Genomic DNA, 16,784 nt, shown 5'->3' with positions numbered 1-16,784 from the left:
TGTTTAAGCGGAGCCCTGTAACAGATGGTTTTAATCAGATTATAATGTATCCAGTTACCACTAAAAAGCTCTCTATAATATCGAAACAACATGACTATCCTTATAACTCTTTACAGAAACAATGTTATCATCTATATACTACTTCATTATCATGGTTTGTCAGTATGAGAATATTCAAGAAGTTGAGAATGACTTGAGATCAACTTGAGAACTACTTGAGAACAGATTATCCAATTTGGGAACGTATTTTCTGAAAAACAACAAACAAACTAATCTGCTCGCCCCGGGTGAACCGGAAATTCACACAAAGGTGGTCCGCGTAAGCAAACAGTCCGTCATAAACAAATCAATATGAAGTTAAGTTACATCTATGTAGGTTAAATGTTGCAGTAACCACGGAATTAGATTAGTCTAATCTAAGTCCGTGCAGTAACTAATTAATAACAATCTCTTACACCCTATATGACAATCTCACCCCACCACCACCCCAATTACAATTAATTCTTTATCACCTGTACTGTGCATGTCTTATTCTTATATATACGTTTTAGCTTAAGTTTGGAGAAGAGTTTGAAGTGGCTTTTGGGGCAAGATTACCATAGGTGAAAGATAAGAGAAGAATATGAACCAACTTCCTCCACCTAACAAGTTATTTTTAGAGTCAATCAGAGTAAACCATTATGTGTTTTTGTCCATACCAATGAAACAGGAGTTTTTGATAAGAATGTTCAATTGAAACAAAATCATACATACTTTCAAACCCAACAAAAACGTGCTGTCATCAATATCCACTGCTTCATAGACAAGTCCATGTCAAAATTTAGTAAATTCACAGACTTAATTCTGTAGTAAATTATACAATTGTGAATGGTTATATATTTCTAACAGAATAATTCAAATCAAATAAATAACCTTTAATTGCTCTAATATAATGACAAATATATTTAGTTTGCAACACTGAACATTTATGCAGCATTTACAATTACCCAGATATGCAATTCCCTTTTAAGGTTAAAGTTTATTTATGTGGCAGGGTTCAATTGTACATAGGATTAAGGTCGCCTTCTAGCTTCAAGCTAGAGCGAATTTTCCTTTAGCTCAGTGGTAGAGCGTCCGACTAGGAACCTGGAGATCGAGAGTTCGATCCCCGGTGGAAGCACACTATTCTCTTTCTTGTTACAAATGGTGTCTGTGGCTCTTCCTGTAGTGACAGGGAGTTATATTTTAGAACATGGGTTGTGGTGTCCGAGGGCGAACACATTTTAAAAGGTTGGAGTAGTGTGGCAGGGTTCAATTGTACATAGGATTAAGGTCGCCTCCTAGCTTCGAGCTAGAGTGAATTTCCCTTTAGCTCAGTGGTAGAGTGTCCAACTAGCAACCTGGAGATCAAGGGTTTGATCCCCGGTAGAAGCACACTATTCTCTTTCCTGTTACATTTATATTTAAAATAAAAGAAAGGCACTGAAGTGTTTAATGAAAGGTCAGCTTAAGCATCCTCATCATGCATTCAGGAGAGCAACCCTACCTGCATCATTAATTAAAATTTTACCAATATAATAGTTTTTGTTACCGAGATATGGACTTACACAACTTTTCTTAATGTGCACTGATGTACAATGTAGAAGGAAGTCACTGGAGTCTAAAATGTAAGTCAAATTCAGCATCTACACACATTAATTAGTGTCCCTATAGCTGTGTCATTGATGCCATCATTATGCATGTATTACCTAGATGTACCCAGAAATGGACCCAACACTTTTTCTTAATGGGAATGGAGGGTGAGACCGAATCCATTTATTCATCCTCTGTAAACTTCGTTGAGTAGGGGCTGGGAATAATAAATGTTACTTGTGAGCAGAGACGTATACGTTTCTGTTGTGAGGCAAACATACAAAAATGAAGATAAACAATGATTTAATTTCATAAAAAAATATCAATATGCATAAAAGTTAACAAAACAATCGCTACGACAAAGTTATCAACAAGTATGCTGTCATTACATATATCTACATACATGTACATATATTTGATGGAACAATTTGAAAAAAATATTTTTTAAACAAAGCAATGCAAAGGAATACTGAATAAAATATAATCATCATGAAATATCATGACTCAAGACCAGTTTTTAAGAAACTGATGCCTGTTTTGGACACCTGTGACCTTGAAAGAAGGTCAAGGTAATCTACATGATGAAACTTTAAAGTATTTATCCCAAGTACTTGCTGACCAAATATAAGGGCCCTGTGATTTTCAATTTAAAAAAGTAATTTAAAGAAAAAGTTGACAGACAGACTTATGACAGACACTTCACTATACCATAAGATTATGACAGTTTGTACCAGAGGAGCTTAAAAGTGTATCTGAAGTTCATGAACCATGATATTTGTCTTTCCTTCATTCTGACTGTATGGCCAAATCAGAAAAATCACAACAATTATCAATCACTAGCCACGGTATACATGTCATTGGTCAATGCTCTTTTTAATTAATGTCCAACAATATGGTATTTTCATCGTCATATATGCAGCAATGTCTTGTTTTCTCCATTCAAAGGCTTAGGAATCCCAGAAAGACAAAGCTCTTGCAGTGTCTTACATGACACTGCATCCTGATGGTAGGTCTGGATTTGCCAAGAAAAGTTGGACATTCTGGAGAAAAAATAAAAATAAAATATTGTCATGAATCAGACATAGACACTGTAGATATGATAGTTGTAACTGTATGATATGCTTTTGTGGGAGAATAGCAATATATACTCTGCGAGGTCACCCATTCAATTTTTGAAATTTGACTAAAAGTTGGTTCATACTAAACCTACAATAAAACATAATATACCTTGAATACATCAGCATCATTTCATAGAAGAAACATATATTTTAAGTATATATACAGATCCCACTATGGAACTTCGAAACTGTGTTTATGATAATAGGACTAATTTATTATAATAACACCTCATTTTGAATATACTTAAGCTAACCACCTGTTTCAGGACTGCCAGTCACTGGTAGTGAATTACAAAGCAAGTTTCCATCTCATGGTTTGCATGTCTTTAGAAAGCTTCTGTTATTGTGTCTCGAGGATGTCGCTGAATAAAGAGGACAATTCAAATAACAAGTTAAAACTATGACGGGTTATCCATATAAATCTTGACATTCCATTTAGGTAACTTAACAAAATATTAAATTCTTTTATTGATCAGCATGAAGTTTAATTGTAGTGTGTTTAATATGTCTTTGCATTAAATGTCACCTAAGTGACAGGCATCTGGTTTCAAAAGCATATCCGATGGTCAGTTTACTGGAAGTAGTAAACTGATGGATGAATGATTGCATAATTATGAAGTCTATAATTTTATGGTGCTTAATTACTGAATCAATAGACAGAGTTGTTAACTATACATTAGGTTTCCTGCTTCAGTATTTTACATAATTAACTATAACATCAATCATATAATAAATATTGAGCCAAACAAGAAATGTTGTTTGTTTCCAGTTACCCTCCCTAATGATTTGTGCCTCCTCTATTTTTTGTCAAATTTCAAGGAAGCACTGTTAAAGTCAGAATCACTTCCTACATAAGCGTTGTGAAAAAGGAAAAAACATTAACTACATGTACATGTACCCAACCCTAATTCCTATTTTTGTTCAGACATGTAACAGGAAACCATCCTATTTTTTTATGCCTACCTATTATTTTGGTAAAATTTCAAGGAATCACTTAACATGTAACAGGAAGCCAACCTGATTTATTTTTGTTAAGCCTTTAACAAAATAAATAGCTCAGACTTACAATCTACATTTGACACTTGAGTTCAGTAATGGACAGATCAAATTATGGAATTTGTACCCGTAATCAATAATTGAAAAGGCAAGCTTATCAATTTTGAGTCATATTATCAAGTATTGGCCCATCACTAGTTACCATTAGATGTAAAAAAAAATAAAGAGACAAACAAGAGGCCTAGAGGGCCTGAATCCCTCAACTGGATATTGAAACAACCACGGGAACATATTGTGATTAAATACATCATGTACTGCAACTATAGGCTCTGTCTCTCAGCATATTGAAAGAGAATAATTTAAACACTTATCAATATTTCCCCCCTATTGGACCCCGCTCCTCTGCCCCCAGGAGGGTCACACCCTCTGTTTATACAAAATTGGGTCCCTTTTGACCAAGGATACTCGAACTCAAGGCCAAATGTAGTCAAAACCCACTGAGCTGTTCGACTTCAGGACAAGTGGACACCAAGGATGAAGCTTACCAAGTTTAAAAAGATTCATTCCCCGGTTCTTAAGAAAATATCTAAAAGTTTACAGACGGGTGGTGACCTAATAATAATTTACATGTATACCAGCATATAAACAGTTTCAAACATTGTGAAACATGATACATTTTAATATGCACTACCTCCATTGTTCAGGAAATGCCTCTTCACTGCAGGAGTTATTCAGAGTATCAATGAAGTAGACGGTCTGCTGTCAAAAACCAGTGATCAGGTTGGCAAACTGGCACTTCATAACACTTCATGCTTACCAAACCAGACCTACAACAATTATGTCATTGAGATTTCAGTAATATTTGCTAAATGTTGTACATAATGCACATAAAAAAAATTGATAACGACTTAAAACAAGTATTTCAAATTAACTTAAATCGAAGATATGTTTGATAATTGGTTAACAATATTGACATCCAATATCACTCAATAACCACTGTTCCCATGAACTATAGTTATAGATTTATCACCTCCTATATGTTTTAATATGACATCTGCAAGAACTGCATATGGGCAGGCCAGGGTTATGCACATTTTCCTCGAATGAGGCATACCTGATTGAATCTGATGTCATCACGAACTAATAACAGTAGAAAATTTAAATCTTGATTTTTATGCTAATTTCAGGCTGTTCAGGTATTTGAAATCCTTACTGTAAATATTGAGATAAAAATCATATAAAACATAAGGGTATTTCTACTTTTTTTGTAGTAGACTAAGCCTAATACCCTTATTTTTTATATGATTTTTATCTCAATTTACAGTCAGAATTTCAAACACTTGTGATTGGATACTTGATATCAAAGTTTTACTTTCTACACAACGTAATATGAAATAGGCACTGCCTATAAGCGAGCGCACATAGTTCGGTAACCTTTGTGATGATAGTGTAGATCTCGGGCGCCTGCAGCGCCCCAGCTAAGGGCTTTAAGGTTACAAAATGAACAGAATCCCTCATTAGGACAAAGGTGCGTCAAATATTCTGACATGAAAAAGAAATAAATGGTGGTTATAAAAAATAGAATCTTAATTAAGAAAACCTGCCAGATATTTCATGTAGGCCTTTTTGTTGTTACTAATTTACTATTATTTCAACCAGAGACGTATAAAGTTATATACGTCTCTGTTTCAACACCTTTGTCAATATATCGCCTGATCCCTTTTAGCATCAAAATTTGTCAAGACAAAATGATAGAAATAGGATCTAATTTGCAATGTTTGTTAAAAAGTCAAAGTATTGCAATGCGATCCATAGTCACTCACCGGTAAGAATTGCTATCTTTAACAAACAGTACACTTATGTCAGGAAGCATAGGTCACAGTGAGGTTATAGTGATCTACTTCACTCCTCCATCCCAAGATGTCCTTGTTCTTCAAATCAGGTTACTCAGGGTGAAATAGTATAGAATATATGCCCCGGACAAACATTTTTAAATGCAAAGGTCAAGGTCAAGTCATTGATCACAATGACCTAATTATGTACACTCTGACATCCCAAGATGTCCTCGTACACCAAATCTAGTTACTCCAGGTAAAAAAGTATAAAAGATATGCCCGGACGAACATTTTCAAAAGTAAAGGTCAAAGGTCAAGTCATATGTCACAGTAACCTAAACCTTACGCACCAAATCTGCATGGTTACTGCATGTGAAATAGTATAGATGATATGCCCCAGGACAAATATTTTCAAATGTAAAGGTCAAAGGTCAAAGCATAGGTCACAGTGAGGTCATACAACTGGAGTGACCTTCTAAATTCTTGCACCGTGCACGCTGCCATCCAAAGCTGTCGTTGTTCACCAAATCTGGTTACCCCAGGTGAAATAGTATAGAACATATGTCCCTCTAATTGCCTAGCCCGATGCCCCGAACTAGTAAAAAATGTCTATGTTCATTATGAAGCATGAGTTGGGCTTGTATATTTTTCTTCAAAATCAACCTGTAAACTATAGTTCACTTATTACTATGTTGTATATCTTAGCCCTGTCCCTTGCATGAGTGCATTTCTGGGTGGTGACAGACCTGGCTGGGGAAAACTTTGGTATTTGTCTATAATAATAATAATAATTTGAGGTTCCTATATACCGCTTTATCACAACCTAGTTCGTAGGTCATCTTAAAGTGATTCATAAATTATTATCCTTGGTTATAGGACCTTTGCAACCAGCCAATATCATTCTCAACTCCCTGGGGACCATACATCCGGTGCTGCCATTCCGGCACTCACAGTTAGCATTCTACAATTATAGCACTGTCCAACCACATACTCATTTATAGCTGAGTAGACTGGAACAAGCGGAGCAAAGTATCTTGCTCAAAGATACAACACAGTGCCGTGCCGTGACTCGAACCTGCAACCCCTCGGTCACGAGCCCAGTGTCCTACCACTAGACTACCGTGCCTCCGGATTGCCAGTAGGTGTTTTTCATTATAGGACACTAAAAAATTCAACCATTCCAATGTTATAAGGTCACCATGCTGGGGTGACAGGACCCTGGGAGCAGTTAGTATGTGTATTAATCTTTTTATGACCTGCAAAGAGCATGGTCATTTCTAAGAACAGACAGACAAACAACAAACAACTGATGAATACAGCATCCTTCATTTACAAGCTTTACCTGGTCTGTAGGTGACATGCAAAGGCAATAAAATTAGCTCAAAGATGATTCTCAATCAGTATTAGGTAGCTATGGTACCCATTTTGTAACTCTAAACCAGCATTCAATTTCTCAATATTCCAATATTGGAGAAGCAATGGCTGCAATATCCATTCCTTTTGAATAACCAAATGATAAAAAATTTAATCATTTACATTTTAATGTAAGAAAGCATTATATCGTGAACATATTTTGAACCTAAAGCATACCACTGTACCAGTATCTTCAGAATCCAGACGCTGCAATAGATATAAACAGGACCATAGCAATTACAAAACAGAAGTGATAAATATACAACAGTGATCTCACCAAGTTATACAAGTGATACATGGACCTGAGTTGTAAAGCAATTATGTTATTTGTTGTAGTGATGTAAAAATCAAACAAAAACAAAAAAAAGTTCATACAATCCAAAAAAGGTTTTTTGAATTCCCTGAGAGAAATTCATATTAGGAGTGACCAACATATATTATTGATATAATTTATGGTGGGTACATAATTGTCTGACATACGGTATATATCGCTGACAATTTTCAAAAAAAAAAGGATATAGTGGAGGAATGAATGACACGGGGGTAATGAAATAACAATTTCAGATATAGCGACTTAGGACCTTTCCATCCATGAAGAGTGTTTGATTCTAGCATATCTGGATCTGAAGAAGAAGAATGTTGAAATTTCAGCCAATTTTCCCTCTTTGGCCCCTCCCTATAGGCCCTAGGGAAGGGCCAGGTTCTTAATTTTCATACCATAAAAATTCAGTCACATGATAGTCATTCCAACCAACTTTGTTCCCACTGAGAGTAAACAAATATACCCAAAAATGTTATTTCCCAATATAAACAACAGTAAGGCCAAAAACAAGATTACATATGCTTTGGATAACCTGATCATGACCTACCTTAAATTTTCCTGTGGACCGTAGGGAACATTTTATCACCTACTTTGTATCCATGAAGATCATTTTAATTAATAGTCCGGCAAAGATCACATACACTTTCTTCCTGTTATGGTCATGGGATCCTGACCACATTCTTGACAGAATAACAACCATTGAAATGCATAGAAATTCATTTAAATTCTTACATTTGTTATTACCCTGTAAGTATATTGATCCATGAAATTAAAATGAGATTCTCTGGAATGTTGCATGAAAAACTTTTTTTTTTGCTTAAGCCTAAACATTAACCCCTTCTCAAGGAGGAATGAATGATCCAGAGGTAGTAAAATATTCATAAATTTGGAACAGGCCTACAGGACCTTAATTCCATCTATGAAGAGTATTTGATTCTAGCATTTCTGTGCCTGAATAAGAAGACCATTGAAAATTTAGTCAATTTTACCTCTGTTGGGCTCAAACCCCTTGCAGATTAGATCCACATGTAATTCATAAATTTGGCTTGCATTTGACCATGGAACTTTCCTTCAAACAAGAAAATGTCTGTAAGACATAAATGCCCCCCTGCCATGTAAAATTAGTTTCAGTGTTCTATAAAAAGTTACAACCACTTTGATCTTGATACCCTGAAACATGCACACACACAAGGTACTACACTTATTTTCTATATATAGCAACAGTGACCTTGGCCTTGACCTTGGAACCCCGAAACACAACAATGTCCGAAGTATGCTCATATTTGACATTTGCATAAAGTTTGGCCAGTTGATGATTTTCTATATATAGCAACAGTGACCTTGGCCTTGACCTTGGAACCCTGCAACACAACAATGTCCGAAGTATACTCATAATTGACCTTTGCATAAAGTTTGACCAAAATCCATGAAGGAATGAAGTTGCTAAGTGTTTACATTGAATCGAGACAGGACGGACATGCAACACTATATGCCCCCCCCCCAATTTATGGAGGGTTGTACCTTATAAAATTAATAAAGTTTGACTAAAATCTGTCAAAGAATGAAGTTGCTAAATCAGGATGGGACGGGATGGGACGGACAGGACGGGTGTTTACATTGAATCGGGACGGGACGGACATGGGCAACACTATATGCACACCCCCCCCCCAATTTTATGGCGTCGGCATAAACATAACTGAAGTGGTTACTATGATGGACAAATGGCATTCACAAGAGGTCAACACCAAGACTTTGAAAACAAAAAAAATCCATTTTCTAGCTTAAGTTCACAAATCATAAATGTAATACTCACTGCCCACCAAGATGTTCGAATGTCCTGTTGTTGTATGCAGTAAAGAACAAATTAACAAGTATATATATATATATTTATATGAAATGTACCAAGTAATGGGAAATGAGTTGTATATAATTAGTAGTTTATGTTTATATATGTTTGTAGTATTAACATAATTTCAAGTTGTACTATTATTTCCACCAGGATTTGAACCTGGGTCTCCCACCAAAGAGTGGCGAGTGTGATGACCACTACACTATAGAAATATATATAGCACAACTAACCTTTTCTTTCAAGATTTATTTCCATTTTTAAAATGTTTTAACCTTTGCATTTATATTTACATTCTCCTTCTGCTTTTCTTATCACATTTGAAATTAATATACCGGTATTATCCAAGTTTATGCCAGGCTCAGAACTACAATTTGCAATGTGTAAAAATTAATTATGATTTTTTTTCATTCCAAGATATATACCAGTAAAATAAAAAGATCCTTAATTTTCCATTAATATTAATTATGATTCTGCAATATAATTGTCAAAAATAAGATTGCACACATATACTGGTACATTCAGGTTATTCATGACAAGTTATCACAGTAAATTCTCCCCAGTTGAATCTCTACATTTACTTGTAGTTGACAGGGGAAAACCCTTAAATTCACATAATTATAAGAACCTTCATACAATATGTTTCAATTTTAGGTATCTCATACATTTAGTTATCAAAATGGTAAACCTTATAAAAATTGAGGGTATAGGTTTAAGGATGTGTAAACACCGGATAAAAAGTGTTGTTGTTATTTACTGGTGTGTATAGGTTTATTATTAACCGAAAGTACTAGTATCCTGAAACTGAGCCCCTGTGTGTTATCCATATGACTATGATACACCTATGTACCAAACTTCAGCTAGATATTTGAATATTGACAGAGTTATGATAAATTGAACTTTTACAATTGGTGGCGTGGTACATGTGTGTAAAGAAATCTACAGATCGTGAAGCATCTTCAAACTGTATCTCTAAAATTAATCTAAAATGTAATCGACATCAGAAGATATGTTATTCATATTCATGACTATAACAAACTTTATTGGATGCACAAAACCAATACATCAAAAAGTTAAAAGCTTTTAAGGGTGCGTCAGTTATGAAATTATTTAGATTTGCTCAAGATAATATTAATGATTTCAACTTCTGAAAACAAACCTGACGTGTTCACAGCTGCAAGGCTTTTAAATTACCTCCAATACAATACAGTCAAAACCTGCCACACTACATATTATATAATTTTGTAAATTATACACTTAACTTTCACACCTGTGTATATCTCGATGCGTAAGGCTATGAATGCAAATAACATATTAAAGCAGTGCTCGTCATGAAGTTGTTTACAAACTAACAACTCAATTATGTAAACACCTCATAAACGTGATATTTTTTTTTTAAAAATTTATCTTTACTTGATCTCTGAGGAAGTGTTGCATCAAAAGTCTTAATGTAGGTGTTTGTGACCAGGTATCTCAATGATCTATGATAAGTGTTTGTAACCAGGTATCTCAGTGGTCTATAGTGAGAGTTTGTAACCACAGGGATCTCAGTGGTCTATAGTAAGTTTTTGTGTAAAGGTATCTCAGTGAACTATATTTTTTGTGATCAGGTATCTCAGTTGTCCATAGGTAGTGCGTCTGTTACTGTTCGTGACTATTGCTAGGTACATGTAACTCAGTGAACTATTACCAGTGATTGTGACCAGGTATCTCAGTGGTTTATAGTATAATTAGAGTGTGTGACCAGATATATCAATGACCTGTTAGTAGAGTTTGTGAGTGACCACGTATCTGAATGGATTATACACGTAGTTTAAATTGACTAAAACGTTACATGTAATCAGTTAATCAATTTTTCATTTTCATATTTAAGAACTGATTATTTCACACGTTTCGAAAAGTGAAACATATAAAAATCAGTCAAAGTCATGGACCCAGGTCTAGTCTAATTCCTTGGTGGATTGACGAATCATATCTACATGTAGCTTATTTTTCCAGATCTCGTGAGTTACGTCCCCTTAACACCTTTCGACTCGTAGGTCAGACCACGGAATTAGATTGCTATCTAAGTCCGTGCTAGAATTGACCATTTTCAGCCAGTAATTAAACTTGCTTAATTATTCTGTTACCTCATGATTTCATCATGAAGAACAACTAAAAAGACGATTGGCAATTTGACACTCTAAAGTGTTCTTTTTTAGCTCACCTGGCCCGAAGGGCCAAGTGAGCTTATGGCATGGTGCGGCGTCCGTCGTCAACATTTTACTTTAAACAACTTCTTCTCAGTAACCATAAGGCCTAGGGTGATGATATTTGGCCAGAAGCATGCTGGGATGAAGGGCTACCAAGTTTGTTCAAATACATGACCTTGACTTATATTCTAGGTCACAGGGGTCAAATATGTTTAAAACATTTAAACAACTTCTTCTGAATAACCAATAGGCCTTGGGTGCATAAATTTGGCCAGTAACATGCTGGGATAAAGGGTTACCAAGTTTGTTCAAATAAATGACATTGATTTATATTCAAGGTCACAGGGGTCAAATATGTTTAAAAACTTTCAACAACTTCTTCTGAATAACCGATAGGCCTAGGGTGATGATATTTGGCCAGAAGCATGCTGGGATGAAGGGCTACTAAGTTTGTTCAAATAAATGACCTTGGTTTATATTCAAGGTCATATGGTTAAATATGTTTAGAACATTTAAACAACTTCTTCTGAATAACCAATAGGCCTAGGGTGATGATATTTGGCCAGTAGCATGCTGGGATGAAGGGCTACCAAGTTTGTTCAAATGAATGACCTTGACCAACTTTCAAGGTCACAGGTGGCAAATGTCTTAAAATCTTCAAACAACTTCTTCTCAATAACCAAAAGGCCCAGGGTACTGATATTTGGCCTGTAGCAATCAGGGCTACCAAATTTGTTCAAATGAATGACCTTGACCCACTTTCAACCTAATGTCATTGTTTGACATTCAAGGTCACACTGATATTCTGCCTGAAGCTGTATTTCAGTCCACTTTTAAGTTTACAAGTGTGAGATTAATACCAGGTGAGCGATGCAGGCCCATTGGGCCTCTTGTTTATATACACATCTTTTATAATTATTAATATTTTTGTAATATTTTCTTTTGAGCACACGGCTTCTCCCCCATAAAAAAAATCAAAAGGTTGGCAAGTATGTATTTATCATTTATAACCATATATCATTTGTTTACAAAAAATAAGTGCAATTAATGCCTTTATTAAATACAGATACAATTAAAGGTAGAACAAATATTAGAAATAATAACTTTAATGGTAAAAGACATTGTACATGCAGGGATGTGTAGTCCACTACACATCCCTGGTACATGTAAAGGGGGCTTATTTATTTCAACACATTTTATTGGACAAAAAAATTTGAACAATTGGATGAGACAAGAGGCTTAGCCTATATAAGTCTTCTCTTAATCGGTATAGATGGACAGAAAGCATACATTTAATACATTGCTCAACAAGACACACTCATATACACTTACAAACATATAGGCTAGAACATTCAACCAAGTTATAATTATAAGAAAGAAAAAGAAACATTATTTGATGACATTTGAAAACTTATAAAACACTTTCTTAGCAAATCATATATATGTTTGTACACTCAGACCACAGTCCATAACACACATACACACATATATATATAATATGCATTAAGGAGACTTAATAGAATGCTTGATGTTTGTCATTTTTTGTAAGTTTCGTTGTTTTTAATTAAATAGATGAGACAAAACTGATTAAATAACTTGTAAAAAGATACTTTTTTCAACACGTCTAAATATATTTTGTACATCTTAACCCATTACAAACTACCAGCAATTGCTGCCTTATTATATATAAATGAATCTCGAATCCCCCTCGACTTTCCATCTTCTGTGACCCATATCAGTATAGCATGTGCGACTGACTTGAAGCAAATCAGACCAGGGTAGGGAGGGGGACGGGGGAATGGTGTTGTGACACAGACACGAACTGACAAAGTAGGCTACGCATACTTACCTTTAACCCACACATGCGCGTACATACATGTATCTCAGGGGGCTCATCAGCATTGTCGTTGATAAACAAAGAATCTCTTCGTCTGATCGGTTCTCCTTTGCACTGAAGTGACTAGACTTGCACAGGCCTATCTTTCGTGAAGCCGACAGTTGTTTTCTTGTTGAAAGAGTGAAAAACACATATCAAAATTGGTAGACCTTTTAGAGTCAAACATGAAACTTGTCTGTGATGAGGTCAAAACTGTTAAAATTCACTCCAAACTCTTATATTGATCATGCAGGCTTCCCAGTGAAGTTTCCTGTTCCGGTCTTTTTCAACCAATTAGAATGTGGCAAATTTTGAAGCCCGCGATTTTTAAACCGCAAATATTTGTATTGCGAAACATGATTCGTCAAAAACGTCGATAACTTTAATTTTTAAACCCGTTTTAAGGAAGAAACACTTCAAACCATAACGCATATGTTTGCCTAGTTCACGTAAACAATGTCCAATTTTTTTTCGGTTCATGAAAAATCTACATATTTGCCTAAATTGACAAGCCCAAAGCCCCGAACTAGTAAACAAATGTTGATGTTTACTATGAAACATAAGTTGGGCTTGTTTGTATTTTTTCAAAATCAACCTGTAACCTATAGTTCACTTATTTATATGTTGTATATCTTAGCCCTGGATGACCACTGAACTAATTACTATATTGTATATCCTAGCCCTGTATGACTCCTGGAAGGGGCTAGCATGAGTGTATTTCTGGGTGGTAACAGACCTGGGGGAAACTTTGGTAGTTGCCTATAATAATAATTTGAGGTTCTTACAAATGTATATACCGCTTCATCACAACCTATTTCCTAGGTCGTCTCAAAGCAGTTCACAAATCATTTTCCCAGGGTTAGACACTTACTTTTTTTTGCTTGGTAGTACACAGGACTAGTTAAATAGATTATTTACTAGTCCTTTGTCAAAGTAACTTGTCCCAGATTTCCTGATGTATGGAAACCTCGCGATCTACAGCATTAAACAGCATATTGTGACACTGACACGAACCGACAAAGTAGGCAAAGCATAAATTATTTCAATCACCTTTAACCCACATAAAAGTACACATTTATGCACGTACATAGTGACATACCCCAGGCGGCACATCAGCATTGTCGTTGAGACTAGACTTGCACAGGCCTAGCTTTCGTGAAGCTGACGACTGTTTTCTTGATGATAGAGTGACAGGCATATATTGAAATCAGTAGACCTTAGAGTCAAACATAATACCTGTCTGTGAGAGGTCAATACTGGTAAAATTCGCTCAATAGCTACTCTTGTCGATCGGTAGGCCTTTACCCTCCCGTGTTCTTATTCCCGGCGAAGTTGATCTGTTCCGGTCTTTTCAACCAATCAAAATGTAGCAAATTTTGAAGCCCGCGACTTTCAGACCACAAACATTTTTATTGCTTAACGTGATTCGTCAAAAACATCGAAAACTTTAATTTTTAAACCCGTTTTAATGAAGAAACATTCCAAACCATAACAAATACATTTGCAAAGTTTACGCAAATAAGTTACGATGTGAAACATATTTTCTATTCCCACAGAGATGTTTAAAACGGTGAATTTTTAACTTCTGATCTATTAATAACAATCAGAGAGTCGCAAATTTTAAAGTCCGTTCTGCACGATGTAAAGAAAAAAGATCGCATAGTATTGTAGTTTCGTTTTGTGTTACTATATTTAGATTTTTGCTTGAACTATATAATATACCACGCATACGATACAAAAAGAGCTCGCTGCGCTCGCTATTAAACGTGTCGCAACCTTCCAAGACCGACTTGTCCCTTTGTCAAGCTATGACAGCACCAATATCAGTTCTGTATTTCAGACATGCATTTGATGATTTGCAACGAACGCCTGTGTGCAGGGTTAACATTTTGCCAGTTACCAAATACTTGTGGGATTTCATTATGGCTACGGCATCCTAACTAACTATAAATATGACGATTTTCTGCTACGATACAAACAATTTTGGCTCAAACCTATATAGATTACAGTTCAATATTGATGTCATAACCAAGACTTACCGCACTGTCGACTGCATTTTCCCAAAATCTACTGCCACAATCGGGTCTGTTTCCGGTTTAAGGGAGCGAGCATTATTTTCCGCGAATTTCGTTGGCGATTTAAGCGCCGGCTGTTGTCTTAATGAGAACTAAAATTCTAGAATAAATTCTAGAATTTTAGTTCCTCATTAAGACGACAAGCTGCGCTCCATCATAAACGATGTCGAAATCGCGATCGGTAAAACTAGCATAGCATGGAATGAACACGCAATAGATTTGTAAACGAGTGAAACAACACAAATGTACATAGCATGGAAAATAGACACTAGACTAATCAACTAGAGAAATAATACAAATGTACATAGAATTAGATTCCAAACCAGAAGTAACTAATTATAGAACTTATGAACTAGGGAAATAATACAAATGTACATAGAATTAGATTCAAAACCAGAAGTAACTAATTCTATAAAAAATAATTATGGCGGTGATCCCCTTCCATAGTATGGAGCTACATTTTCTCAGATTTCAAATTTCATTAAATTAAAGCAAAGTCGCATAAAACAATAAGGTTATGGTAATGTTGACTACAAAAGCATACATTTAGATGTTGATTTTCATTTTTCATAAATGTAAAAAAAAATCCGATTTCTTTACATCATTATTTTTTAAAAACAATACTTATATTTAATGTCTTTTGTTATTAACCTAATAATACAATCTTCTTTTAAATGCGACTTTGTTCCGTGTTCCTTGTAAAAGAAAATCACTTGAAAATAGCTCAAATGACCTATTTCAGGTCAATAGAGCTATTATAGGTCTTTTCAGCTATATAGCTCAATCGGCAGAGTGCACTGGACCTGTAAATGTCCACTAATATTGAATTATTATAAAAAGAACAGCTTTTATATTAACTTTCATGGCATGCAGTAGAAATTATTGGCTATTTTATTTCCAACGCGTGTACTCGTTTATATTACATAAGATTTATGGGAAGTTTTCATGATTTTTTGTTCTGGAGGAAACTAAATTATAGAAGGGAATGTTCTAATGTTTTCCCTTCGACATATTGTATTCGTTTCAGTCTGATTTGAAAAATAAAGAGATAAATAGTCTAAATATAATTAAACAAAAATCACTTCAACGCACCCTTCGCTTTTCCCGTTTCTTGAATGCAGGTCTTGGCTCTGACGTGATGAACGGCGATGTCTTTCCGTCTTTTTCCTTCCTCGGAAATAGTGTAGGAACAGCTGTCTTCTCTAATCTAACCACAAGATTGTTGTGCCCTAGGGTCTCTCGTGAAGTAGTCATACGTAAAGTGGTCTGAACATACCACGGATGTAGGATAGGGAACCCACATGTTGTCAGAAGCTGGTCCAGATCGCTCGTCGACCCTGTTCATTTTCTTTACCCATGATAGCTTCAATAAATCTGACTTTTTCGGAAAACGAAAAAAACTGCAGTTATCACCTGTTCTGTTGGTGCACCCTGCAACCACGCAGTTCACCATAGTCACTCAAAAAAGTCCAAGCAGCAAATAACGGTACAGCTATCGTG

General features: G+C 35.4%; 1 long non-coding RNA gene across 9 annotated transcripts; it reads right to left on the bottom strand.

Moving 5' to 3' along the window:
- Positions 1-1,898: 1,898 nt before the first annotated feature.
- Positions 1,899-15,634, bottom strand: LOC110447034. Of its 9 annotated transcripts, none has more exons than XR_002462543.1 (5): positions 15,249-15,634; positions 13,183-13,338; positions 4,417-4,552; positions 2,987-3,091; positions 1,899-2,651 (listed from the first exon to the last, which is right to left on the bottom strand). It is a non-coding gene; the product is annotated as an uncharacterized LOC110447034 (long non-coding RNA). The 9 variants fall into 9 exon arrangements; XR_002462544.1 differs by lacking the exon at positions 15,249-15,634 and adding an exon at positions 14,446-14,873; XR_002462542.1 differs by lacking the exon at positions 13,183-13,338 and having other exon boundaries at positions 15,249-15,631.
- Positions 15,635-16,784: the final 1,150 nt, after the last annotated feature.

The sequence above is a fragment of the Mizuhopecten yessoensis genome, unplaced genomic scaffold (assembly GCF_002113885.1).
Source record: "Mizuhopecten yessoensis strain PY_sf001 unplaced genomic scaffold, ASM211388v2 scaffold3135, whole genome shotgun sequence".
NCBI classification, from domain to species: domain Eukaryota; kingdom Metazoa; phylum Mollusca; class Bivalvia; order Pectinida; family Pectinidae; genus Mizuhopecten; species Mizuhopecten yessoensis.
The sequence above is the reverse complement of the archived record's forward strand: the minus strand, read 5'-3'. Positions and strand labels throughout refer to the sequence as shown.